General features: G+C 42.7%; 1 protein-coding gene across 9 annotated transcripts in view; it reads right to left on the reverse strand.

Annotated features, from left to right (window-relative positions):
• The window catches only part of chd9 (chromodomain helicase DNA binding protein 9), a 278,889-nt gene that overhangs the window by 175,312 nt on the left and 91,340 nt on the right, over window positions 1-12,237 (reverse strand). The window lies entirely within an intron of this gene.

Here is a 12,237-nt window from a genome sequence, read left to right on the forward strand (position 1 = left end):
GGCCTGACTATTAATATGACAAAGGGGACTTGGCGTAAAGTGCAAGAATGGTGCATGAGTGGGTAAGCAGAATGGCAGAGATTGCATACTTACAGATAAATCTATTGGCAAGCAAAACAAGAGCCAGCTAGCCACCTGGCGAAGAGATTAGCAATCACGAGGCCGGGCAGGTGGGGGTATTTCACTTAATCATGTTATGGACACAAACACCACTCCCGGAGATTGATGATAGAGCTGCTGACTGGAACATTTGCCAGGGGAGGTGGGGGGGTCCAAAGTGGGACTTTTCAAAGAGGCTGTGGATGGGGAAGGAAGACCAGAGGAGCTACCGGGGGGGGGGGAAAAAGCTTTAATTTTACTTAGAAACTTTAAAACTTACATGGTTCACTTACCAATGGCAACCTTGCTTCTGGTTGGCACAAACGCAAGCTGCTCCACAGCAACAGTGATATGAGCTTGCAACTGCATTGAGGCTCACAGCTTTTCAGGTCTTCTCTCTCAATATACTATATATTAGCTGTTGTTTTAGCAACCAATGGTATGTGACAGTTTACACTGAAAAACATCACACCACCACTTACAGGCCAACAGGTAAATGTTAACACTTTTGTATTGGGTTTTCCCCTTGAGAAAGTATGACATAAGACTTTTCAATACTTTTTAAAACACAATGTTGAGACTCACTCAGTGATTTTAATATAGACGGGGAAAAGGACTTGGAAAAGGGATTATAGTAGATAGTTCTAGCTGAAGAGCCAGCAAAGGCACAATGAACTAACAGGCCTTCAGTGCTGCAATTTCTATGATTCAGTCACTGTTGATCAGGTCTGCAAGTATCTACAAAGGGCATGAAGAATATTTTTTGTACTACAAATTTTAATCAACTCTTCATAAGATCAAGAAAGTACAAGTTATAAGTAACATCACATTTTCCAATCATTTGACTCAAACAATAATGAAAATCACAGCTGTCAAAAAAGTAGCCAATGGCTTTAACCAACTATTACAGTGACGCAGCATTAAAAACTAACATTAAACATCAATAGTGACTACAAAAAGCTTGTTTTAACTCCAACTGCATGGCTGAAACTGACAGAACAGATTTCCTAGGAGGAATCCAGAGCAAGGGGTGTAATCGTGGAAACTAACCCAGTTTAAGAGAATCCAGGATAAACATCTTTGCATAAAGGGCTGTGAGAATATGGAACAGACTGCCCCAGAAAGCCACAAATGCCAAGCTAATTGAGAGATTGAAAAAGAGGAATAGATAATTACTTGGGAGATAAGGGCTTGAAGAAATATGGAGAAAAGTCTGAGGGGATTGAAATTTAAAAGGGGGGCTGCCATGGTTAACAAAAATGACAACGCAAGCTTGATGGGCTGAATTCAGCCTGCTTCAGTTATTATGTTGTCACGTTCCTTTTTTTCTCTTCACACTTGCACATTAAAGCACTAGAAATGCCCCACAATTGAGTTTTTTTTTTTAAAAGAGGTTTGAAGCTGCTCTTAAAAAAAAGTTGCAAAATATAAGATTTTTTCACAGCCAGTGGGAAACCAAGTGGCAGATAATAGTGCAGCAGTTAAGGAACTGCTGGCTCTACACTCAACAGAGCAATGACAGCCTATAATGCTAGTAATCAGGTACAGCATCAATAAAGCAGACTAGCATTCCTATTGAACCATTTCAACCCTCAATTGTACATAGTACTGTTCAGATATTTGAACGCCACCATCTTCTTTCTAGTTGCTTGTTTCTATTAACTATTGCATTCCAAACTCTTCATATCTCTGTAGTGCAGAGTGGAATTTAAGGGCATGATTTCAAGATAAAATGTGCCTTTGACAGCTCCAACTGTTTGCTATGGAATACATAGTAAACCTCCCAGGTTTCGATATTTGTTCCGTTTTGGTTTAACACTGCCAGCAATCTTTTGTAGTTGCTAAAAATTAACCGGCTGGTGGCTATGGTAATTGTTTACTATATAGGCTAAAAGTCAAGTCAATGGAAGAAATATATCATTAATATTGCTTTGTAGTAAAAACTTTCAATGGGGACAAGGTACTTTTATTGGATTGCACCATTATTAAATGTTACGAAAGGAAAACATGTGTGTGAGTGAGAGAGATATGTTTTTGGTGTACTGGTCAGAAACATTATGAACAAACATCTTGTATGCAACGCCTCCTGATGTGATGATTTGGAAACGGTGGGCACTGTGCTGTACTGCCTACTCTCCGGGTCATTGGTGCATATCAGGAGAATGGTACACAAAATGTTAGTTCCAAGATTGCCTCCAGCCAGCAGTTTGAAATTATAAAAACACTGCAAAACAATGGAGGTACTAGCAGACTCCGATCATTATATTTTTGGGATTGTGAGTTCAGTTGAGCATAGATTTTCAAACTGATGCTCCCATTCCACTAGAGGTGTCCACAAAGGAATTGCAGGAGTCCACGAGATCACTTGATTTCTGTATTTCTCTGCATTTATTGGTTTACTAGCACCTCCGTTATCAGATACCAATAGAAAAACATTTTCTGCAACTAGAACACCATTCTGCTTTGGGCAGCGGATGCGGTCTTTCACAAATTAGGTCCAGGGGTCCAAGAGTGTGTCAACATTTGCAGATCTCCCATGCAGAAAAAATTGAAGACCGCTGCAGTAGAATAGCACTCTCCCTTAAAATGTAATAAAACTGATTAGGGATTTTAAGTTTATTGTTGCTGATGTTAATGGACGAACACCTAATACTATTGTCTGACATTCCTTCGTCCACTATTTTAACGCAGGCATCAACCTACTTTAAATGGATTGATGTCTCCGCCAAAATAGCAGAGAAATATCATATGTAAGCACTGAGCATTAGCATTCATCCACTGACATCAGCAACAGTCATTTCTAGGCTATTTTGTTTGGCTTAAATTCATCCTCGAGCACTGTCAATATTGAACGGTCTTCCACTTTTTCTGCAGAAATGCACAAAAAAATTGCAGGAGAACTGAAGCCTTAAAATGTTAATGATTTGCCTCAAGTCTATAAGGGGATTTCAGTTTATTCAGAATAGGATTAAAGTGACCTGCGACAAAAACAATGAGTGTGTATTTTTTTTTTAAAAAGCATCTCAAGTAAACATAACATTAATTTGGTGCAGTACACCATTTTGTAATGTAATTTTGCCCATATCATCAAATTGTTACCTACATTTATTGCAACTGCTATCTACGTATATGGAAAGCATTTTTCCAGGGCTCAGAAGTTCATTGTTCGAGGTATAAATGCTTTCTGAGTGCGTCACACCCAGCAGCTCAGCATTCCTAACAGACTGAATGAGTCATCACTGGGGGAGGGGGGGGGGGGGAATTCTCATATTCCAGGAAAAACACCCACTACCAGAAAAGATTTAAATTTGTCGAACCTACTGTTCAAATTGGCTCAGCTCCCAAATACTCCTTTCACATTCATCCATTAACCTACCCGCCTCCTTCCCCTGTAAACACTTCCTTTTACCTTTGACCTGCAGGGTAAACACAAGTCAGACCAATAATCTAAAAGCTACTGTTGGAAAGTCTGTGTTTTTTTTTAAAAACAGTGTCATTTCATTGGCTACCAGTAGTGGCCCCACTCCCTACCCGACACACAGCCCTACCGACCAGGAATCAGATTTCATTTCTGTCTGCCAAATGTATCCAGGTTACAACAGGCCTCAACTGTGCCAGGAATCAGCAACATTTTAGCTGTCTCCATCAACCATTTCAAACTAGAATGCCCAAAATTAAAACTAGCTGTACTGACAGCAACCCAATCTAACTGCTTAGAGCCTCCGACCCCATTTCTTTTCTAATTTTCTATTTTGGTATGTTAAAAATGCTTTCTGCAGACGTGCCAACTCTCCCGAATTTATCACGAGATGCGATTTCTAAGTAAAATTAAGCGTCACTCATGATCTCACGATAGAACTCTCAAATCTCAGGATTTTTTTTCTCTACTGGCATGATTCGCATGAACCATCCAGCCCGGTGCCCCTCCCTCTCTCTACCACCAGTAATGAACAGGAGTAGGTAACCGGAAGTCTCTCTCCTAACCACGTCCCCCACCACCTCCCAACCAGTCAGGGAATTATTAAAATAAATGCGCAGACCTAACCGGGGATGGAGGCGGCTTAAAGGGAACACCGGAGAAGGCCCAGGACACAGCGTGGATCTGAGCGGGAGTGGCGATTAAAAAAACCATATAAACAAGGAGTGATGTCACAGGACAGCAGGTAGGTGATTGGCTGGTGAGTATTACAGCTCTTTTGCTCCCTAGGTTAGGTAAGTGGATTAAATTCAGAACTGGGAGTGTATTAACTACTATAACTATTGAATTATAGCTTAAACTAAATTAACTAATTAAAACAAAATAATAATTTGAATAAATACTGTAACTATATAAATAAAATAAGGTTAGATAGAGATGGCAGTGCAAGTGGTGTGTCGTAACTACAGCATGTGGGAGTCGGTGGAGACCAGCGAGATCCCGAGCAACCATATCTGCGGTAAGTGCCTGCAGCTAGAGGAACTTCGGCTCAGAATGTTGAGCTGGAGTCCGAGGTGCAGACATTGGGATGCATCAGGGAAGGGGAGAGTTACCTGGACACTTTGTTCCAGGAGGGAGTCACACCCCTTAGGTTAAGTAGTACTTTAGAGTTAGTCAATGGTCAGGGACAGGAGGGAGTGACAGCAAGTCAGGAAGGTATGGGGATCCACGATATAGTGATGGAGGAGCCTCAGTCCTTGTCCAACAGGTATGAGGTGCTTACTGCCTGTATGGATGAGAACAAGGACTGTAGGATGGATGGACAAACTGACCACATCATCATGGTACAGGAGGCCATTCAAGTGGGGTGGGGTGGGGTGGGGTGGGGTGGGGTGGGGGGGGGGGGTAAAAAGGAATGTGGTAGTGGTCGGCGACAGTATGGTCAGGGGGATAGATACTGTTCTCTGCAGCCGCAACACGGAGTACCGAAGGCTGTGTTGCCTGCCCGGGCCAGGGTTAAGGATATCTCCTCACGGCTGGAGAAGGACTTGGAGTGGGAGGATCCAGTTGTCGTGGTCCACATAGGAACCAATGACATAGGTAGAACTAGGAATGAGGTTCTGCTGAGGGAGTTTGAAGAGCTAGGATCCAAATTAAAAAGCAGAACCTCAAAAAGGTAATAATCTCTGAATTATTACCTGAGCCACGCACAAATTGTCATAGGGACAAACAGATTAGAGGTTTAAATGCGTGGCTCAAAGAGTGGTGTGGGAGGATGGGGTTTCAGTTCATGGGGCACTGAAGAAAGAGGGAGCTGTTCCGATGGTACAGGCTCCACCCAGTATCCTGATGAATCGAATAACTAGGGCACTAGAGAGGGCTTTGAACTAATGAAGTTGGGTGGGAGGCGAGAGGATTCAGGAAAGGAGTAAATTTAAAAGCAGCAAGAGAAATGTTAAACTCTGCTCTAGAGCCGTGGGTAAAAATAAGCAGAATGGGTCAGGGAGAGAGAGAAGAGGAATAAAGGTAATAAGGCATCAGTGACTAAGCTGACATCAGGGAAAAACAGAAAAAAGTCAAAGCTAAAAGGCACCATATCTGAATGCGCGAAGCATTCACAACAAAATAGATGAATTATTAGCGCAGATAGAAATGAATAGGTTTGATCTAATAGCCATTCCGGAGACATGGTTGCAAAGTGGCCAAGGTTGGGAACGAAATATTCCAGGATACTTAACTTTTAGAAGAGATAGACAAAATGGAAAAGGAGGGATAGACCTGATAATAAAGGATGGGATAAAGACAGTAGAGAGAAAGGATCTTCACTCTGAAAATCAAGAAGTAGAATCAGTTTGGGTGGAGCTAAGAAACAGCAAGGGGCAGAAAACATTGGTGGGTGTTGTTTATAGGTTCTCAAACAGTAGTTATAATGTAGGGCAGAGTATAAATCAGGAAATTAGAGGCACACGTAACAAGGGTAATACAGTAATCATGGGGGACTTTAATCTACATATAGACTGGGCAAACCAAATTTGCAGTAATAGTGTGGGGGACGAATTCATGGAATGTATACAAGATAGTTTTCTAGATTAGTATGTTGAGGAACCAACTAGGGAACAGGCTATTTTAGATCTAGTATGATGCAATGAGAAAGGGTTAATTAATAACATTGTAGTAAAGGGGCCTTTAGGGAAGAGTGACCATAATATGATAGAATTTTACATTGAGTTTGAAAGTGATTTAGTTAAATCCAAAACTAGTGTCTTAAATCTAAACAAAGCAAACTACTTGGGTATGAAGGGCGAGTTGGCTAAGGTAGATTGGGAAACTACATTAAAAGGTATGACGGTAGACAAGCAACGGCGAGCATTTCAAGAATTAATATATAATTTGCAACAAATATACATTCCTTTGAGGCACAAAAACCCCACAGGAAAAGTGGTGCAAGTGTGGTTAACAAGAGAAGTTAAAGATAGTACTAGATCAAAGGAAGAGGCTTATAATGTTGCCAAAAAGAGCAGTAAGCCTGAGGATTTGAGAGTTCAGCAAAGGAGGACCAAGAAATTGATAAAGAAAGGGAAAATAGAATGAGAGTAAACTAGCAAGAGACATAAAAACAGACTGTAAAAGCTTCTATAGGTATGTAAAAAGGAAGATTAGCAAAGTAAGCTTCCCTTACAGGCTGAGATGGGAGAAATTATAATGGAGAATAAGGAAATGGCAAAGAAATTAAACAAATACTTGGTGCCTGTCTTCACGGAAGAAGACGCAAAATCTTCCCGGAAATAGTAGAGAACCAAGGGTCTAGCGAGAATGAGGAACTGAAAGAAATTAACATCGGTTAAAAAATAAAAGTACAGGAGAAATTAATGGGACTGAAAGCCGATAAATCCCCCGGACCTGATGGCCTACATCCTAGGGTTTTGAAAGAGGTGGCTCTAGAGATAGTGGATGCATTGGTTGTCATCTTCCAAAATTCCATAGATTCTAGAATGGTTCCCGTGGATTGGAAGGTAGCAAATGTAACCCCACTATTTAAGAAAGGAGGGAGAAAGAAAACAGGGAACTACAGACCAGTTAGCCTGACATCAGTAGTAGGGAAAATGCTAGAATCTATTATTAAAGATGTGGTAACAGGGCACTTAGAAAATAATAATAGGACTGGGCAGAGTCACAGATTTACGAAGGGAAATCATGTTTGACAAATCTATTAGAGTTTTTTTGAGGTTGTAACTAGCAGAATAGATCAGGGGGAACCAGTAAACGTGGTGTATTTGGATTTTCAGAAGGCATTCAATAAAGGTGCCACACAAGAGGTTATTAAACAAAATTAGGGCTCATTGGATTGGGGATAATATACTAGCACGGATTGAGGATTGATTAACGGACAGAAAACGGGTCATTTGCGGGTTGGCAGGCTATAACTGGTGTGGTACCACAAGGATCAGTGCTTGAGCCTCAGCTATTCACAATCTATATCAATTATTTGGATGAAGGGACCAAATGTAATATATCCAAGTTTGCTGATGATACAAAGCTGGGTGGGAATGTAAGATGTGAGGAGGATGCAAGGAGGATTCAAGGGGATACAGGCAGGCTAAGTGAGTGGGCAAGAACATGGCAAATGGAATATAATGTGGAGAAATGTGAAGTTATCCACTTTGATAGGAAAAATAGAAAAGCAGAGTATTTTTTTTTTTTTAAATGGTGAGAGATTGGGAAATGTTGGTGTTCAGAGGGAACTGGGTGTCCTTGTACACGAATCACTGAAAGTTAATATGCAGGTACAGCAAGCAATTAGGAAAGCAAATGGTATGTTGACCGTTATTAGAAACATAGAAAAAAACAGGAGGAATAGGCCATTCGGCCCTTCGAGCCTGCTCCGCCATTTAATATGATCATGGCTGCTCCTCTTATCTCAATACCACATTCCCACTCTCTCCCCATACCGCTTGATGCCTTTTATAGAAACATAGAAAAATAAGAGGATTTGAGTACAAGAGTAAAGATGTCTTACTGCAATTATATAGGGTCCTGGTGAGACCACACCTGCAGTAGTGTGTACAGTTTTGGTCTCCTTACGTAAGGAAGGATATACTTGCCATAGAGGGAGTGCAACGAAGGTTCACCAGACTGATTCCTGGGATGGGGGGGGGGGATTGTCCCATGAGGAGAGATTGAGTAGACTAGGCCTATATTCTCTAGAGTTTAGAAGAATGAGAGATGATCTCACGGCTTGACAGGGTAGATGCAGGGAGGATGTTTCCCCTGGCTGGGGAGTCTAGAATCAAGGGTCACAATCTCAGAATAAGGGGTTGGCCATTTAGGACTGAGATGAGGAGAAATTTCTTCACTCAGAGGGTGGTGAATCTTTGGAATTCTCTACCCCAGAGGGCTGTGGAAGCTCAGTCGTTGAGTATATTCAAGACAGAGATCGATAGATTTTTTGATATTAAGGGAATCAAGGGACATGGGGATAGTGCATGGAAGTAGAGTTGAGGTAGAAGATCAGCCATGATCTTAGTGAATGGCGGAGCAGGCTCGAGGGGCCGAATGGCCTGCTGCTGCTCCTATTTTTTACATTCTTATGCTCTTATGTAAAGTTAAGCCTAAGGAATGAGGGCAGGCGGCAGAGCAAAGAGCCGATTACACTCCACGATCAAACATGGCATCCGTTTCTCCATCAACCTCACTACCTCACCTAAAGTCAAGCTCGCATGTCACGGACGATCCGGTACTGTAACACCTCGACTGATGTCTGCGCTGACCAATCAGCGATGGCTGCCCAAAAGACAGACAGGACCAGCTCCGCTGGGATGTGTTTCGATTCCTAGCCCCCACTTTGCAATTCTTAAGGGGCAATGCACAACACGCGATGCTCAGGATGCAAAATGCATTAATGTAGCTGCAGGTTGCACAAGATCTTTTTTCTAATAAACCAGTAAGGAGGCATTGGGATTTCCCATCAAACAAAAAAGTGTCCCTTTTTTTTTTATAAAAAGAGGGGCACAACCAATAAAAACTAAACTATAAAACAAAAGCAAACTTATAAAATCACTGACCTTCCCTGTTGTTCTTTCATCTCCTCCCCCTTTTCCCAGCCCCCACTTGCTTTAAAATCTATCCCTTTTCCTGCTTTTTTCCCCAGTTCTGACGAAGGGTCTTCAACCTGAAACGTTAACGCCGTTTCTCTCTCCACGGATGCTGCCCTGGCCTGCTGAGTTTTTCCAGCGTTTTCTGTCATAAAATCACTCGTCATCGTAACCTTAGACTTAGATGCAAAGCAAGTGGTGATAACAGGTAGGATTTTTTGTAAGCATTTTCCGATGCAGTAATATTAGGGGGGGAAATTCAGTATTGACCATTTTGGGGCGCTAACGTTTGTGCCGGCAACTGCAAAATTGAGTTTTAGCACCCCAAGAGGGAAGGGGAGTGCTAAATCAAGTACTCCACTTCCTTCATAGGGCGCTAACGTCAGAGAGACTTCAGCAGCCTTGCCACGTTCAAAGGCTCCTTCCCACCCTTAAAGGGAAGGGCCATCACAGCAGGTTCTGCAATTTAAAAAGTACCTACTTAGACCACCAAGGAGCCGCGATCCCGCGCGACCACTCGAGCAGAATGCCAGGCTGATCGGTCGCATGCAGGAACCCGCGAAAAAAACCGAGAACAGCAAAGGTAAGTTTTTTTTTTTATATAAACTTACCTCGGCCACCTCGCCTTTAATTAATCGCCCTCGAAGCGGCCAGCCACCCGATGCACGCCTCTTGCAGCTGTTGGTGTTTTCGACCGGCGCTGCTGCAGGGGGCGGAAGTCAATTTCGGTTCCGGGGTGCTGAGGTCGCAATCTCCGGGCGAAGAAGATTGGGGCGCAACGCTGTAAAACTCCTGCCAAATATGGCGGGAGTCAATGTCAGCGCTGCGCCCTGTCGCAAAGCCACTTGCGCGCCCCCCCCCGGGGCACTAACAGGAGGCGCAAAGGTACCCAATTTCACCCCCATAGTTTTTGAAAAGAGCTCTGACCTGTTACAAATTTAAAAAGCCGCTAATGAGGTATATAGACCAACTGTCAATCTATATTGGTTTATGTTTTTAAAAAATAGCAACTCATTTATATATCAAATCTCTTGATTTTTAAGAGTTTGTCTCTTGATGTACGAGACAGTGGGGTTTCTGCCAATACACAAGAATTTGAAGTATGTACAGGCATCATTTATCAAACATTATCAAAGCAATTAGCCAAATCAGATTTGTCCCATTATATTGCCCGCACTGGTAAAAAGTTTGTTCTTGATTTGTAATTTGGATCAATCCTTCAAAGTCAGGATTTAAAATGGTTGAGGTATCAAATATAGCTTCAAGCAATGTTCCCTCTAAGCTGCTGCTGGTCCCGCGCAGCCCGGGACTGGCTTTTCAATGTTAAAGTTCTGCGTGAAACTGTCAATGGGCTGCGCACCCAAAAAAATTACACAGAACACTGGCTTCAAGTATTTGTGAAATGTTTGTATCAGCTTCATTCTTCACTCATTTTCTTTCAACCTTTATAAGTAATTTAGTATACAGCGTTCGTTGCTCATGATGGGGTCTCCTCTACATTGGGGAGACCAAACGCAGATTGGGTGACCGCTTTGCGGAACACCTCCATTCAGTTCGCAAAGGTGACTCCGAACTTCCGGTCGCCTGTCACTTTAATTCTCCGCTCCACTCCCACTCTGACCTCGGCCTCTTACACTGTTTCAATGAGCTCAATGTAAGTTCGAGGAACAGCACCTCATCTTTCGATTAGGCACTTTATAGCCTTCTGGACTCGATGTCGAGCTAAACAATTTCAGACTATAACCCCTGCCCCTATTTTTCCAGGCGGCATCCCCATTTGCAACATTTAACTACACCTGCCTTCCATTCTATCACAGACCTTCCCTTTTGTTCTTTCCTCTCCTCCCCGCCTCTGCACTTGCTTAAAACCTGTTACATCTCTTAACTTTTTCCAGTTTTGACGAAGAGCCACAGACCTGAAATGTTAACTCTCTTCCTCTCTCCACGGATGCTGCCTGACCCGCTGAGTGTTGCAGCATTTTCTGTTGTTATTTAGAAATGAAGACTTTAGAACTGGGGTTTTATAAACATTTAAAAAATACTTTAGATCTAAAAAAGGAAATGGGGAATTACAAGTAATGAGTAGGGTGCCCAACCCTCTGAAATTGTCCTTAAGTCTCCAGGAATTTAAGGTTAATCTCCTGGACACTGCTGTGAGCAAATCGGGAGCAAAATCATTGGGGCATAAAAAAATGCTTTTTTTAAAAACATTTTCCTTTATTAGTTATTATAAAAATATGGGAGATGGTGGGGGGAGGGGCTGTTTGACTGGGCAGGGTGGTTGAAGGTGGGAGGTCATGTGATGAAACCTCCAGGAATATGTCCAGAGTTGGCCATTCTGGTGATGAGCCAACCTGCCTCCCCAGGATATACAGCCCTTTATACTGCCGAGCTCGCCTGTAAAACAGCTCAGTACTGGTGGGATTGTCATCCTCCTTCTGCTGAATCCACCTTGTTGAAAGTGGGACAATTTGGATCTGTCCATAAATGTGACATGCATGTGTCCACATGGTTTTAACACACTGGGGGGAAAAAAATGAAGTTACATTTCTCTAGTGCTCCGAAATGTACAGAGAAATGCCCAAGTGCTTTACAGGACAGTGGGCAAAAAGAATGGACACCAAGTAGGAAGGAGGCAAAGTAGAGAGGGATTGGAAGAGGCGACAAAAGCACAGTTGAACAGAAGGTCTTTAGGAGGTCTTTGAAAACAGGGGGGGGCAGGCACCAAGCCAAGGGAAGAAGCTTAGTGGCCGAAGAAGCAGCTGCCAACGGTGAAGCAGAGGGAGTGGGGAATGAGAAATGAGAGTGCCAGAGGAAATCTCAGGTCAGGTTGGGGCAAGGCCATGGAAGAACTTGGAGGGCAAGTGTCAATTAGTCAGCTGAGTTCAACGAAGATGACGTAATGGGGGCACATGCCTCTGTGCAACTGAAAACATGAACCTCGGCATTCGGGATGAAACCTTTTCCTTTCAAAAGTGGTTTCCATGTCTGGGAATCTTTAGAGTTAAGTACAAGAAAAGCTACTGTACTACTGATACTGGGGGGCAGGGAGTCCAAAGGCGCTGCCTTTACTGCCACTACTTTCACTGACATGAAAGAAAAGCCAAAAGGTTGCATCTGTGCTTCTGA

The sequence above is a fragment of the Somniosus microcephalus genome, chromosome 6, assembly GCF_052327205.1.
Source record: "Somniosus microcephalus isolate GS21.2 chromosome 6, FLI_Smic_1.0, whole genome shotgun sequence".
NCBI lineage: Eukaryota > Metazoa > Chordata > Chondrichthyes > Squaliformes > Somniosidae > Somniosus > Somniosus microcephalus.